The sequence below is a fragment of the Pelodiscus sinensis genome, chromosome 27 (genome assembly GCF_052426305.1).
Source record: "Pelodiscus sinensis isolate ZL-2025 chromosome 27, ASM5242630v1, whole genome shotgun sequence".
NCBI classification, from domain to species: Eukaryota; Metazoa; Chordata; order Testudines; family Trionychidae; genus Pelodiscus; species Pelodiscus sinensis.
Window position 1 is genome coordinate 15,944,453 of NC_143078.1, and position 15,914 is coordinate 15,960,366.

A 15,914-nucleotide genomic window follows, 5' to 3' on the forward strand; every position below is an offset into this window, starting at 1 on the left:
GCCCCTGCGCTCAGAGGCCATCACTGCCGGGCGCGGAGAACATCCTGCAATGGGCCATTCTCCTGCCTTCCTAATGCAGCTGCCAGCTCCAATGCCCTAGCCCCCTCTGCAACCCACCCCCTCTCTCGGGAATCCTGCCACCTGAGCGCTAGAGCCGGCTCGTGCTCTGAGCCAGCCTGTGTTGGCTGCTCCCAGCATGGAGGTGGGGGGCAGGACTCAGCCCCACCACCCTGGGATCCCCACACAAATACCCGATCACCTAGGCCCACTCCAGAACCCGCCAGGAGAAGCTGGGTCCACCCAGACTGCCTTGGCCTGGGGGGAGGCTGGGCGTTAATGCCCTCTTCCCAGGCAGGATCTGGACATGGGCCGAGATGCCTTTCCCCACCCACTTTCTCTGCGTCCGATCCCCACGCAGGCTGGGGTGGGGGCACCCTAGGCACCCAGAGTTCCAGGTACCTACCAGCCCCCCTCGAGGCACCTCCCAGGGACTTGGCTGAGAACTGCCACATCCTGATCTGACCCCTTTGAAAACTAGCCAGTTCCCGGGCTGCGAAAAGGCCCGTTCCCAAGGCAGGCACTAGATGGGGGAAGAGGGGAGGCTTCTGGTAGCTGGGTGCTGGGTTGGGGTCACCCCTGCTGCCCATATGTGGTGCCAGTCCCAACCCCTCCCTTGCGAAGGGGCCCCGGGCAGGCAGCTGGCGCCAAGAGCTCCGGCTAAGGGTGGAGCTGAGCTGGCAAACTCTGCCATGGTGATGGGCCTGTCTGTAGCGATAGGGCCAGGGAGTTGGGAGGGTGAGGGGCAGAGCTAACGGGTTACATGCCTGGGAAAACAAGGGAGAGCCTATGACAGACTCATCCCCTGCTGCCAGAAGGCTTCCTCTCCTAGGGGCTCCGTGCAGACCCCCTCTCTCACAGCAACCCCTGTTATGCAGCCCCTCCCCCTCCACTGAGCCCCCCCAAGCCGGTCATTCCTCTAGCCAGCCCAGGCCCCAGGAGGCGTGGCTGCCCGGGCCAGCTCCAGAAGGGCACATGCCCCCAGTGACTTCAGCCCAGCCCGGATGGGTGGGACGTTCTGGTATTTTAAACAGCGGCCCGGCGCCATGGGACTCCATTAACGTGTTTGGAAACGGGCACACGTCCCAGAATTCCTCGGGAAGCTTTGACCTCTGGCTGCATCGCCGCGTCTGGAGTCCCTCACAAGCGGCCTTTGTTTGCTCTTCAGTGCACAGCAGAAGAGAGACCAAGCTCCACAACCTCGCCCTGTCGGCGGGACGGCTCCAGTCTCCTGTGAGCAGATCCAATGGCTGCATCTCAGCGCTTCGGAGACGCCCAGGTCTGGGGAGCGCTGGATCACGGGTCCTAGCCTAGGCTCCTAAGACACACACTCAGGTGCAGCTCTTGTGTCTTCCTCCTCTTCTTCGGACATGGGGCTCTGCAGCCCAGATGTGTAAACCGCTGCGGCCAGTGACTCAGCCTTCCCAACCCCCAGCCCAGGTTCCCTGTGAGCTGGGTGCTTGTGCACTGCACAGGAGAGATTCAGATGCTGCCCAGGTGATTAGCACCCACAGCCAGGGTCTGTGTTTCTATTGGTGGTGCACGTTCGCACGTTCAATTCACATAAAAAATTATTCCACACCTGGATGGAAAAAATCTGCCCATGAATAGAAAAGAGTAGAGGGAACATTGCCTGCAGCACCATGGGGAGGAAGGAGGCTGCATGATGAGTTTTTCTGGCCCCGGAGCGTGGGGAGGGCAGGCACTCTGCCTACAGAAGGTGTTCTGAGGGCGGAGTGTGGGTGGGGCCAGGCTGGTGGTTTGGAAAGGCAAAGCCTCCCCCTGCCTAGCATACTGACCACCCCTGTAGATGGGAGTCAATCAGCCAAGAACACAGTCAGCTGAGGCTTTTAGGGGCCAGTTAAGGACAGTAGCAAACGATGGGGCAACAGGAAAATACTCACACCACCAGGGACATTAAGGGCAATGAGAAGGGTCTATAATTGCGGCAGGAGGGGAGGAACGACTGTAGATTAATGGAGCCTAAAATGAACAACCCCAAGTGGCCGAGAGCCTGAATGCTTTTTACAATCCGCCCTTATTAGAATGTTAATGGAGGGCCCGATCCTGCAGGCGCTGACTTCAGCAGGGGAGGCACAGTGCGAGGAGCGACGCAAAGGCAGAGAGGGAGGATGGCCCAGGGGCTGGGATGCCAGCCTGGGACGGGACAGACCATGCAACAGGGAGACTCTCAGAATTGCTCCTCACAGGGGGTGTCTTGGCCTCAGTTGATTTTTTATGGCGCTGAGAACAAAATGAACTCCCCCCTGGTTCCACAAAAGCACGTGCGCACACGCAAGGTGCTCCCCGCAGGAGCTGCTCAGTGAGGCCTGGCTGACAGTACATCGGCCTCTATTTCCCTGCTTTGACACGGCCACGGGGGAAGGCTGGTTCAACGACACGACAACGACTGGGAGGGTCTGAAATTTAATTCTCTGCTCTGCCCCAGCCTCCTTCTGTGGCAAGTCACTTGGGCCCAGATCCTAACGGTATTTAGGCTCCTAACTCCCACTGAAGTCGGTGCCTAAATCCCTGTGGGGAGCTGAGTCTTAGTCTCCCAGGGTCTCGCTCACCCCCTGCCCCACATAAATGGGAACGGGGAAGGGGAAGGATCTGTGACAGCAGGCTGCAGAGCCAGAGGATGTCATCAGGCGAGACTGGCATGATTTCACCAGGCACCATGGGGCAAAACTCAGAGGCAGGAGATGAAATTAAAACTGCAGGGAGCGAATGCCTGAAACCCAGAGGCAAGTAACTGTCGGGTTCAGGTACCGCCAGCTGCAGCGTTCCTGTACAGCTGGTAAGTCAGGCGGGGGCAATTCTCAAGTGGAAAAGTCCCTTTAAGAAAGAGATGCCCATCCAGATATGGACGTCCTTTGGACTGGGCCACAATCGTCACTTGGCCATTTGGCAGCAGCAGGCTCCACCGCGGAAAGCTGGGCTGCGAGGGCCCTGTGTGCATTCCCCCATCGCAAGCCTCAGTGAGCGAAATCCCACGGTTCTCATGTAGATTTTGCAGACAAAGTCCCAGTAGAACCCCCCTCCCCCACTCGCCCATGAGCTTGGCTTTAAAACCAGGAGACCTTGAACTATAATCAACGCCGAGGTGCTGAGGGTGGGGGCAGCATGCGGAGACTCCCACGCCCCACCCAGGGCGGCAGGGATGTGCTGCCAGTGGTCAGGAGGGGCGGTCCTGGGCCATTTTAAATCACCAAGCAGGGGTGCTGGGGGATGCGCTGGGGGAGCTCATGAGGGCAGCAGGCAGGGCCGGGGGAGAGACTCACCCCCCAAGTTTGCTGGAACTGGGCCCCCGGCCAGGACTATTCCTGGAGCCCAAGCAACACAGGCCCATAGAACTCGGCGCCCGCGGCCGCAGATCCGAGCCGGCAGGGGGAATCCCGAGCTCCCAGTGGCAGCGGGAGTGGCCCTGGACTCCCCTCCCCTCCCCTCCCACAGCAGCTACAGGCCCTCGCCCCCTGCCAGCCCCCTTTTGTCTCAGCCGTGCTAGTTCCAGTCAGGGACACTGGCTTCCCGGATTTCTGTGCATCGCCCGTGACTTTTACTATAAATAACCCTGAGGAAATTGCAACTTTAACAGTGACCACAGGAGGGAGAAGGCAAGAGCTGGACTGTGTTTTACAGCAGCCTTCAGATTTCACCCTCCCGCCGCCGGGCTGATCCCACAGCCCACGGCCCCCTCTAGCCCCTCAGATGGGGCGCTGCCAGTCTAGCCTCCTTGTCCCTTCCCACAGCGAGCGCCGCCCTCCCTTCCCATGGTCCCAGAGCCCTCCCCCTCCATGTTTCTTGGCTCCCACATTTCCCCTCTGCCACCTACTTTTCCTAGGCCTTTCGTTGTCCCTCTGTGCCCCGCAGTCTCTGTCTCTTCCCTCTCCCCCGTGCCATGAACGCTCCTCACTGTCTGCACAATGGGGGCCGATTCCAACCCCCACCCCTGTAGCACGGGGGTCTCCAGCCTTTTTAAGCACGAGATCACTTTTTGAACTGAAGTGCAATCCAGGATCTCCGTCAGATCCAAACCCCCTTGTCCCATCTCCTTCGGGCCCCTTCTCTGAGGCCCGGCCCCTGCCCCCACCCTCCATTTCACCAGGCAGGGGCAGAGGCTCTGGTCTTGGGCTAAGGGATTAGGAGCGTGAGGGGGGCTGTGAGCTGAGCCTGGGGCAGGGGGTTGGGATGCAGGAGGGGGTTCCTGACTGGGGCGGGGGTTTGGAACTGGCTCCAGCTGGGCACCGCTCACCTCAGAGGTGGCTAAGGCCCTGCCGGGGCCCTGCACCGCTCGCCAAAGCAGCCAGCAAACTCCCTCCATCCCAAGCCCCCTCCCACTCTGTTCTGTGGAGCTAGAATCCAGGGTGGGAGGGGGCGTCCTGACATGAGCACCCTCCTCTCCCTTCCCTGCTCTGCACAGCAAGCGGGAGGCTCCTGAGTGTGGCTAGGGTTACCAGATGGTTTCAAAAAAATACCGGACACACTTGATCTCAGATGGGGGAGGGAGCAGCCGGGAGGGAAGTGGGGCTAGCCAGGAGGAGGTCGGGGGGAGCAGGCCTGGCCAGGGGAGATGTAGGGGCGGGGGAATCAGTCAGCGGGAAGCAGGGCTGGCCAGGAGGGAGTTGGGGGGAGTAGGGCTGGCTAGGGGAGATGTAGGGGCGGGGGAATCAGCCAGCGGGAAGCAGGGCTGGCCAGGACGAGGTTGTGGGGAGCGGGGCTGGCTGGGAGCAGAGTGGGGGGGGGAACCAGCGAGCGGGAAGCAGGGCTGGCCAGGGGAGATGGGGGGGAGGAATCAGCCAGCGGGAAGCAGGGCTGGCCAGGGGAGATGGGGGGGAGGAATCAGCCAGCGGGAAGCAGGGCTGGCCAGGACAGGGTTGGAGGGAGCGGGGCTGGCTGGAAGCAGAGTGGGGGGGGGAGGAACCAGCGAGCAGGAAGCAGGGCTGGCCCGGGGGCACACAGATGCCGGGGCGCTGCCCATCCTGTGCACAGTCCCAGTGGGGCGCACAGGCAAGTCCAGCCTTGGGGATTTCATCCCACCCTGGCCCAGCCCTCCACCCCCCTCCTCTCTACTGTGTAGTTGCGTACTGCCTGGCTGGTAGACACATTCATGCAGTGTGAGCGTGTCTACCAGCCAGGCACTATGCAACTACGTACTGATACGCCTGATAATAATAAAACTCACTTAATTAGAAAATACCCGACATTTCTATGTCCAGTATTTTCTCAATTTATTTCCCGGACAGAAAGCTCAAATACCGGACTGTCCAGTTCAAAACTGGACACCTGGCGACCCTAGGCGGGGGGGAGCAGGGGGAAAGCTCTAAGGCGAGGGGCAGGAGATGTGCAGCAGTGGGGCGAGGGGCAGGTGAAGTGCTGGCACTTGACAGTCTCTTGGCTGAACCAGTCAGCATCACCTGTCAGGGGCTCCAAGATCTACCAGTAGATCCCGAGCTCCTGGTTGGTGACCCCTGCTGTAGCGAATCTTGCCATTGATTTCAATGGGCGTGTGAACAGTGTATGGCTAGCCTTAGTTAAGGGGCTGCCTGCCTTCAATCCCTATGCAAGTACTAGCAGCTGATAGGGAGGCAGTGTGGCATGAAGAAGACCGAGGCTCTATGCCCAGCTTTGCTACTGGCTGCTGGGTGAACTTGGGTGAGTTGTGGCCTTGCTCTCTGCCTCAGTTTCTCCACCTGTAAAATAGGAATAACAACATCAGTCTCCTTGGTCGAGTGCTTTGAGATTGGCTCAGGGAAAGCATGAGATAAGAACAAGGCATTCTTAGTATTCTGGATAAGGGGGAAAGTGCCCAAGGTGAGTGCAGATGAAAATGAAAAATTACAGCAAGCCCCAAGAAACCATCCCAAGCATTGGCAATTGTGCCAACACTTCCAGGGAAACTCATGCTACCCCAAAGCATAGAAATCCAGGACTTTTCTGTTCTGTTCCAATCACTATCGCTCTTCCACTGGTTTAAACCACACTAGAGGGGAGTGAAATTCAGCATTGACGTCCCTCAGGAAATTTCAGCAGCTCGACAGTTGTTTTCTTTCCAAACTGGGACAACAAAGTTAAATTTTTGATTTTTTTTTACCAGAAACCCCCCCCCTTCCCCCCCAAATAAAAAAATGAAAATGTGTTTTGATATTTTCAGTTGAAATGAAACATGCTGACATTCCAAAAATCAATCTGGCTCCCTTGGGCATGTTGAAATGACCCGCAACACTTCATTGCACATCATTTCTACGTTACAGTGCGTGTCCCATGGTGGTGCATTGTCTCATGGGAGCCAGGTGCCCCTTTGTCCCCTATAGGCCAGGCTCCCTGACTGGACTACATCTCCCATGATGCACCGCACAGAATTTAGTCAGAGGGAAAATCACACTACGCTATGCAGGCCCACCAATCGGGTGGGCGGGGGAAAGGGGGTGATGGCCCTGGGTCCCAACAACACAAAAAGGCCTCACTTCTACTGTGGCAGTGAGAAGGGTGGCCCTGGGCCCTTTAAATGGCCCCAGCCCTGCCCCTTCTGCCCAAACCCCGCCCCTTGTGGGGCAAGGAGCAGAGCTCCCCCCCCTCCTCCCACATACACCTTGCCCAGGGGCCCAGCCAGGCTGTTGGCCCCACTGACAGTAAGGGAGATGGAATCCTCTGGGGAGCTCAGCTTATAGGAGGGACCGGAGGGCTGAACTACAAATCCCATAAGGCAATGCAGTGATAGGCAAGGGAAGGTTAATGTTGTATTCAACTATTTTGAAATAAAATATTTTGGGTCAGTTCAACAAAACACAATATTCTGATTTGGGTTGAATCAACCCAAAATGAAATATTTCATTTACATTTTTTGAAAAGAAAAGAAAATTTGGGGAATTTTTCTCATACAAAATTTTAACGTTGTGGAAATTGCATTTTCCATTGGAAAATAACTTTGGCAGAAAAGTCGCACCCGCTCTAAAGAAAACATAACCTTTGGATCCAACCTAGTCTGGCTGACCGGTTCAATATGCATTCACCACCTGTGACAATTTTTAACTCAAGCTGGGGTGGGGGGTTGTCTCAAGGCTGAGCTCCAGGAATGATCATAGAATCATAGAGCTGGAAGAGACCTCAAGTCCAGCCAAATGCCCAAGGCAGGACCAATCCCAACTAGATCAACCCGGCCAGGGCTTTGTCAAGCCGAGACTTAAACACCTCTAGGGATGGAGATTCCACCCACACACACAGGGAACCCATCCCAGTGCTTCCCCACCCTCTCTAGGGAAATCGTTTTTCCTAATGTAAGCAGGGGATGAACAATTGCTTGCAATACAGCCAGCTGAAAGGGGAGAGCAGCCCTGGGGGTGGGTATGCTCACTCGAATTGTTCAGCCCTGCAAGATAATCCACTGTTGCTATGTAAATACAGCTCATGCCGGGATGGGGGAGGAATCCGGGGTGTGGTTATGTAAATCCAATTCAGCCAGGGCTGATGGAGCGTGAATTGTTGGAATGGAATGTGGTGTATTGCAACTAATTTGGCTGTTGTGGGGTCACAAGCCATGCTACCTTAAATGTAGGAACTATAAAATATGACACCAGTACTTGCAGGAGAGACACCATCATTGTAAGAGTCTCAGATGAACAAGCCTCCCCCATCCAGACCAGAGTGAACTGAGTTGAGGGGAAGGGGCTTGAGCTAGCCTGCTTCATGCTTGCCAGGTGTGAGCTGGAAGACTGGTTCAACCTTTCTCCCTAGACCTTAAGCAGGCTCCATAAGGAGTCTCTGTTATTCCAGTGGAAGCTGGAATCTTTTGGCCAGCCTAGGTGGTGGCTAGGAGTTGAAATCACTAAGGCTACGTCTACACTGAAGGCTTCTTGCGCAAGAACTGTTTTGCGGAAGAGTTCTTGTGCAAAAGGTCTTCCACAAGAGTGTGTCCATGCTGCCGTGTGCTTTTGTGGAAGAGATGTGCTTTTGTGTAAAAGTGTCCATGGCAGTGTGGACGCTCTCTTGCGCAAGAAAGCTCCGATGGCCATTTTAGCCATAGGGGTTTCTTGCACAAGAAATTCATGTTGCCTGTCTACACTGCCTTCTTCTGGAAGAGCTCTTGTGCAAGAGGGCTTATTCCTCGTGGGGAGAGGAATAACTCTTCCGGAAAAAGCCCTGTTTTCCGACGCTGTACTGTACATTTACTTGTGCAAGAATGCGCGTGCAGTGTAGACACCCAGCAAGTTTTTGCACAAGAACAGCCGTTCTTGCACAAAAAGCCTGCAGTGTAGACGTAGCCCAAGGCTACATCTCTACTGGTGGGAAGTGTTTTTCCTAATGTAAGCAGGGGCTGAACAACCGCTTGCAATGCAGCTAGCTGAAAGAGCTGTGCTTTTGTGCAAGAGCATCCATGGTCGTGTGGACGCTGTCTTGCACAAGAAAGCTCTGATGGCCATTTTAGTCATAGGGCTTTCTTGAGCAAGAAACCCCTGCCGTGTGTCCACACTGCCCTCTTGCGCAAGAGGGCTTACACTTAGAAAAGAGCATAGCTCTTGCGGAAGAAGCCCTCTCTTCCCACACTTTACTGTAAATCTTCTTGCGCAAGAGCAGGCGGGCCGTGTGGACGCTCTGCAGCTGTTCTTGTGCAAGACCCTGCCATGTGAGGAACCCGAACTGAAGTCACTGGTTTGTCCTGGAGCCAGCCCTATAACGATGGGGTGGCTGACAGGAGCAAGCGGACCACAGGAACAGCACAAATGTAGCCTGGCCTCAGGCTCAGTGAGTGGACTCATCAGGGTGATGTGTCTGGGTCCGCACTGACTGGACAGAGCTGGAAGTGGGGTACGTGAATGGGACCCTGACATTGTTGGACTAGTGAGCCTGAGAGGCAAAGGACATTGCTCAATCCATTTGAGCTGGGACAGTTACTAGTGACTCTGGTTGTGGTGTTTTTCCCAAGCTAATGCCATGTGACTTCTCTCGCCCTTTCATTAAAAGTTTCTTTTCTACGCTCAGACTGTGCTTGCGAGGGGGGCAGCATGGCCTCTCAGAGGTACCCTGGGGTATGTGAATTTCCCAGGCTACTGGGTGGGGGCTCGAGCCGGTCCTGTGTGAGACGGATGCAAAGGGGCCCCTAAATATTGAACCCAGCCCTGGCCATGACGTCATCACGGGCCACCCCTGCTGCTACCAAATCCCCCCTCGCTCTTCTCTTCCGCAGACTAAACAAGCCCAAATCTCTCAGCCTCGCCTCGTAGGTCATGTGCTCCAGCCCCCTAAAGTTGCTACTCAAGCTTAGAATGATGCGGGGTGGGGGGGGGGGCGGTCTACCTGTGTTCCGCAGGCTGGGTGGTCACAGTGGTCCCTTCTGGCCTTGGAATCTGCGGGCAAGTGAGAATAAGGGGCAAACGCCCTGCATGCTCTGTAGGCCCATGGCTGTCGCTAGGCCTGGAGAAAGCAAGTGCAACCCACTGGTCCCCTCTGAGTCTGAGCTCCAGGGGACGGGGGCCTGTTACAGCTGCATTGGGCCAGGCTTTCAGCTCAGGAGGTCCCAGCCAGCCAACCCCAGGAGCCAGTAGCAAACAAAGGAGCAAGAAATGGGCATGATGGGACACACATTTAACCCTTCCCAAGGCATCGTCTCCCTTTCGCTCACTCCCCCAACAGGTCCCTGTGGATCTGGCCTGCCTGATTGAGAGCCACGAGGGGAAGGATCTGTGAGCAACCCGCCCTAACCTCTGGAGCGAGCCCCGGGGCATTGGGGCATTGCCACAGTGTCAGAGCAGCCCTGCTGACTTTGCAGGGGAGCAGAGGCGGGGAGTAGATGGGGAATGCACCAGAGCAGAGTGGCCGGGAACCTACCAGATTAATCTGCAGCATCAGCAGGAGAAACATGCAGCAAACAAGTGTCTCAGGAGAGAGGATTAGAAAGCTGTCGAAACGCAGGGGAGGGGGGAGCTTGCTGGGAGCTTTAGGGGTGCCCACCTGGCAGGCAGCACCGAAGGGCTGGGAGCAGAGATCTGACCCTTCCTGGCAGCCCTACCAAGAGGCAAGAGGGGAGGGACTTGCTGCATCAGGGAGAAGAGGAGGAGGGGGATTTGGTTTGCAGAGCTAACCCTTTAAAGAGCTTAAGGGCAGGATGGAGGAGCCCGATTAGCTGGTGGTAGTCCTTCTCCTGGCATGGAGGGATTAAGAGCACTCCTTACCCGCCTCGTCCTTCAGAGCAGTCGCTGCCCAAACTGCTGGGAGGACAGGAATGGGGGTGAGGAGCCGCAGTATGCTGGAGAAACCAGCTCTGTGAGCGCTTGGCATGCCCCCCAGGCCTTGGTATCACAGCATGATGCCTGAGCCCCGCAGACCCCAGCTGGCACAGGTCAGAGATCACAAAGGCCAGAGCCCTGCGCAAGCAGAGAGCAGGGGACTCATGCTGGACATGGATCCCTTCCCTTTCGTGTGGGGTGAAAGGTTGGCAGCCGGGGGGGGGGGGAAGGGAGAGGAGGAAACACTGCTCCCTTTGGAAGGGAGGCGCGTTCCAGGCAGGCTGACAAGTAGAGGGAGTTGCTAAGTGGCCGAGCACAGTGCGGAGACCCGCCGTTCACAAGCTGTCGTCTGCGTGGGGTGTTCTTTGCAGAACGTGTCTTTGTGCATAAACATTCATGGAGTAACTAATCCAAAACAGCCGGGCCCACATGGCCGGCTTTAACCTACTGCCCTTGGAATCCGTGTGCCCAGACAGCGCTGAGTTTGTTCAGAATACTGGGCAGTATTCCATCATGCCCTGTCCTGTTCCCAGAATCTACCCTTTCTGGGATTTCCTTGCAGTGCATTGTGGGATACTCACTGGAAGCCATGGAATTCAGAGATCAAACAAGCAAAGCCTCGTGACTCCCCTCCTGTCATCCCAGGATTCAGTTGTCTTTCATGAGTCCCATTGCTGCCAGTCAGCCTGGTGGGCTGGCCATTGTGACTAGACTGTGGCTGCAGCACTTGTATTTGCAGCTGCACAGCCAGACGGTTTGGCTTTGCGAGATGCCCCTGCGCTGCAGAGCACGTGTGGGGAGGCGAGGAAGAGGAAGAGGAAGTAAAGCAGCTACTTGTGCATGAACTTTTCCTGAAGTAGCTTCACTGCTGTTCCTGGGCTTGGCATGTGGGATGGGACGGTGAGGCAGGTCTGGGGTGATCACCAAGGACAGTGGAATTTCAGGACAGCAAAGGCCACTTTCCTAGAAACCTTGCAGAAGTTGTGGTGGTGGCAAACCAGCACGAGAGCTCCCCGGGGCGTGAAAAAGTGTGCGGCCATTGCCACCTGCAAGCTCATCGTCTGTGGCCAGCAGCTCCCCAGTTCAGGACTAGTAGATCAGCCGTCGGGGCTCTTCTCACAGAGGGCTGCACTGCGGTGCTGAAAGAGCCTGGCTCCGACAGCCCAGCATGCACCGGAGGCCATGCATGGATTTGCACTGCTAGGTTCCAACACTGTATTGGTGCCATAATAGAACCCACCTGTGCGGGTTATCAGAGCCCCACACAAGGCCTCAGAGTTCATCCGCAGAAAGGGGGATTTCTCCAGGGTGCCCCAAGGCCTCGGCTGATCTCCATGGCAGGTGCAACATGAAAGTAGAGTGGTCTGGAAAGGTGCCGGATCCTCAGCCCCTTTCCTGTAAAGAGAAAGGGAACTGCCGATGTCCAGAGTGGTCCTGGAAGCACCAATTCTATGATTCCCCCATCATGTGGGGAGAGCCAGCCCATCCCTCTGCTTCCCTTGTCTTGGGTGCGTAGCCAGGAGAAAAGGGCTGTCTGACTCTCCCCAGAGCGGAGTGGCAATGATGCGTGTGTTTGGCCAGCTGAGAGGGCGACAGAGGAGTCTGGTGGCACGGAGTAGTATCTGCTTGGTGGGGTAGCTGGTTGCTGTGTATGGCACAATCTCTGCAAGCCAGTGTGGAGCCTCGCCAATGGTGAGAGGGTGGAGGGGCAAACTGGCGGAATGTTACAAACGGCTGGAGAAGCCGCCTCCGCCCAGTACAGCAAAGCGTTGGTGTTTCCTGTAAGCTGTGCGCTTGGGCGACCACCCAGGAGAGTTTTGGGTGCTGCTCAGCTGATTAGCAGAGCGCCCACAGCCAGCAGCCTGTGTTTCTACAGGTGGTGCACACCTGCACATGCCTCAGTGCACATAACATTTATTCTGCACATGGATGGAAAAAATTAGAGGGAACATTGGCCAAGGCGCAGGGCGAAATGGTGACACAAATGTCGATTACACCCTGTGTCAGGCTGGGCATAAGGAAATGTACGTTTGTCTGGCTTTTATTAGGTGTTGTGCATCGATTTTATAACAGCTTCTGCTGTACATGTACTTCCATGCACATGGACTGAACCAGTGTCAAGAATAAACTTCCATGAACAGCAAACAGTGCAAATAATAAAAATCCCTGCTGGACAGACCACACGGCAGCTGTGAAACATAAAACGCAACACGAGGCAGTGCAAAGTGCAGGGGACGCAGCCGTGCACATGCAACACGTGTTCCTTAAGTGGCGAATGCACGCATTGTGCTGTTCTGGGCCCCGGCGTGTGTAGTACGGAGAGTGGCTGCTGTCCTTGCATTGGAGGGTGAGGGAAGAAACCGTTCCTGGTAGTTGCAGGAGTGAATGTGGGGGCCCAGAATTCACTGATTTGCTTGGTGTGGGGAAAGATGACTGGCTGGAACTTGGAGAAGGGTACTGCTGCTCCCAGCATGCATTGCTCCTTGTGGTGTCCAGGACATGGCTGAGTTGAGATGGAGACCATCTGGTGCAATGTTCACAGACAGGAACTTGCTGCGGTTGCTCCACGGCCTTGTTGTTTCCAGCTGTCCCTTGTCAATTCTCTGTCCTTCTCTGCAAGGAGACCACGACGGCACCTTCTGAACCCTCTTCTGAGATGCAGACACGTGGTCCCCAAACATCTCATCTCTGGTTTTCCTTTTGTGGCCCTGGGGATTGGTTGGGCTCCTGGCTGGTGTTTGGGGAGTGAAGGGACACCAGGAGCAAGCGCTGGGAAACACAACAAGTGGTGATGGTATTAAGTCCAGTCTCCATGGCAGCAATTCTCTTCGGTTTGGGAATACCACTCCTGTTGCCTCCCAGCCTGGGGTGAGCATGGAGATGATCAGACGTTTGCTACCTCCCCGCCCCATTAGATAGGCCCCATCCCAGTCTTGGGCCACTGGTAGGCTGTGTGCTGGGGTTGGACGGTAAGGCTGAGGGGTGGCAGCAGAGGACAGGTTAGTAACTTCGCATTCATCTCTGCAGCGCACTGGTGGATTCACAGATTCATAGATGCCAAAGCCAGAAGGAACCTGTGTGATCATCTAGAACCCAGGCCAAAGAACTGCCCCAATACAATTCAAGCAGGGTCCGAATCAACGCTTCCATTTCAGCCAGCTGGAACAGGAAAGGAATCCTGGGTGTGGTGATGTAAATACACTTCACTCAGGTTGCTCAGGCCTGCTAGATGTTCAGCTGTTAGAAGGTACTTTGCTCATTGTAACCAATTTGGCTGTCGTGGGTTCACAAACTGTGTGTGAAAACTGAATGCAGGAATTGTAAGATAAGACCACCAGAGCTTGCAGCTATCGTGGGAATGCACAATGCAGGAAGTCAGACTGTGTTTAATTCAGTTGAAAGAAGAGACCCTGTCAGTGTAAATACACATTGATGGACAGAGGCTGGTCTTTCAGAGACCTAGGGAGGGGGTGGAATTTCCATCCCTAGAGGTTTTGAAGTCACAGCTAGACAAAGCCCTGGCTGGGTTGATTGAGTTGGGTTGGTCCTGCCTTGGGCAGGGGACTGGACTCAATGACTCCTGAGGTCTCTTCCCACCCTCGGAGTCTATGATTCTAGGTCCGTGGTCACCAACCCATCGATCACGATCAACTGGTCAATCGCGAGGGCTCAACCAATCGATTGTGAGGTGCTCAGGGCCCCCCGATTTTCCCCCACCCCCAAGAAGCCCCACTACCTACCTCCAGCGACAATGGAGGTAGTGCCTGCTTCCTGCAGGGTGGACAGAAGTCCTGCAGCTGAGCGCCACTTCTGGGGGTTCCGGAAGTGAGCTGGCTGCTCCCCTCCCCCAGGTCTGCAGCATGCTGGGAACTTGCGGCTAGGGGAGGAGGGGAATCCCCAGAGGAGGCATGCCCCGGGGCTTCCCTGCTCTGTGGGAAGGGGGAGTCGTCCCCGGAGGAGGTGCGTGCCGGGGCTTCCCTCTTCTGTGGGAGGGGGGAGTTGTCCCCAGAGGAGGCATGCTCTGGGGCTTCCCTCCTCTGCCAAGGGGAGGGAGGAAGAAGTCCTGGGAGGAGGTGGGTGTGGGGGACTCCCTGTCCCCTGCCCCCCGCAACAACCTGTCCCCTGTTCCCACTGGCACCCTGTGTCCTGCTGCAGAACCATGTCCCCTGCTCCTCGTTCCCCCCGGCACCCTGATCCCTCTACCCTGTCCCCCACTGGCACCCTGCCCCAACCACAGCACCCTGTCCCCTGCCCCAGCACCCACTAGCACCCTTCCCCAGGACCATGTCCCCTGCTCCCACCAGCACAGTTGGGGCCACATTAGTGAAGCTCGGGGTTTTTTTGGAGGAGTTATTTTTTTGCATCTCACTTGTGTGGCCCCCCAACTGACTTTTCTGTGGGTCAGTGACCCCCTGACTCAAAACAGGGTCCCTGTCCTTCCCATAAATAAAGACAATGTAGAAATTTTTTGTGTCTGACATCGTATGTTATTTAAAAATGAAGCCTGGCCAACAGTCCCCCAATTGGGGCCAAGCCCCCATCTGGCCGCAGCATCATAACACTCCTGCACCATCACCCCCAGACCCTAGATCTGAGCCTATCATACACTGGACCCCCCTGCCCTGAGCCCCTCATATACCCCAACCCTCACATCCAGAAGCCTGTGGCTTGCTTAGGACCCCAACCCTCCATCTGATCTCAGCACTCCCCCTGCCTGGAGCCCCCTCCCTGAGACAGCGTCCCCTTCTCCACCTCCTCCTGCCTCCCCTTCTCCACCTCCTCCTGCCTCCCCACACCCAAATCCCTCATTCCCACCCCAGAGCCCACACATCCTGTCTCAGCCCAGTGAAGGTACGGCTAGACTGCAGGAGTTTTTCCAGGATTCCAGAGAAATCCCGGAAAAATTCTTCCGCATCCAGGGATGCGTTTGTTCTTCCACTTTTTTTAGTGGAAGAGCAAACATGCTCTTTCGGTAACTCCTGTATTCCTTGTTCCACAAGGAATAAGGGGACTTCCGAAAGATGGGGTTTTTCTGACATTTGGTCCAGTCTAGACAGGCCACATATTGGAAAAACCTCTTCCTGCATAAGAGTCAGCAAAAAGCAGCAGTGCAGAGTGTAAAAGGGCTGGGGATAGCAAGTGATGGAGAGGAGGAGAAGAGAGAGGGCGGGGCTTCAAGGAAGGGGCGGGACCTTGGGGCGAGGATGGGGTGGTAGATCTTGGCTTGTTCTGACATTTAACAAGTGATCTTGGGTGTAAAAAGGTTGGAGACCACTGGTCTAGGTTAAGCTGGGGAGGAGATGATTCAGCAGGCTGCATGTCCTCCATGCGTGAGCTGTAAGACTGGCTCAACCTATTTCTCCCCATTGTTCAATGAGCGAGTTGAAGAAAGTCTCCATAAGGAGTCGCTTTTGTATGTAAATTTACTCCAGAGGATGCTAGACTCTCTGTGGCTGGACTGTGCTTGGAAACCTCGTCTCCAGCAGACCAGGGACACCTGGAGCAAAGCCTCAGAGGTGCGGGACTCTGCCGCCGCTGCGGCTTTGCTCCCGGTGTCTCTGGTCTGCTGGAGACGGTCCCCAGCAGACCAGAGGCACCGGGAGCAAAGCCGCAGCGGCGCGGCACCCCGCCGCT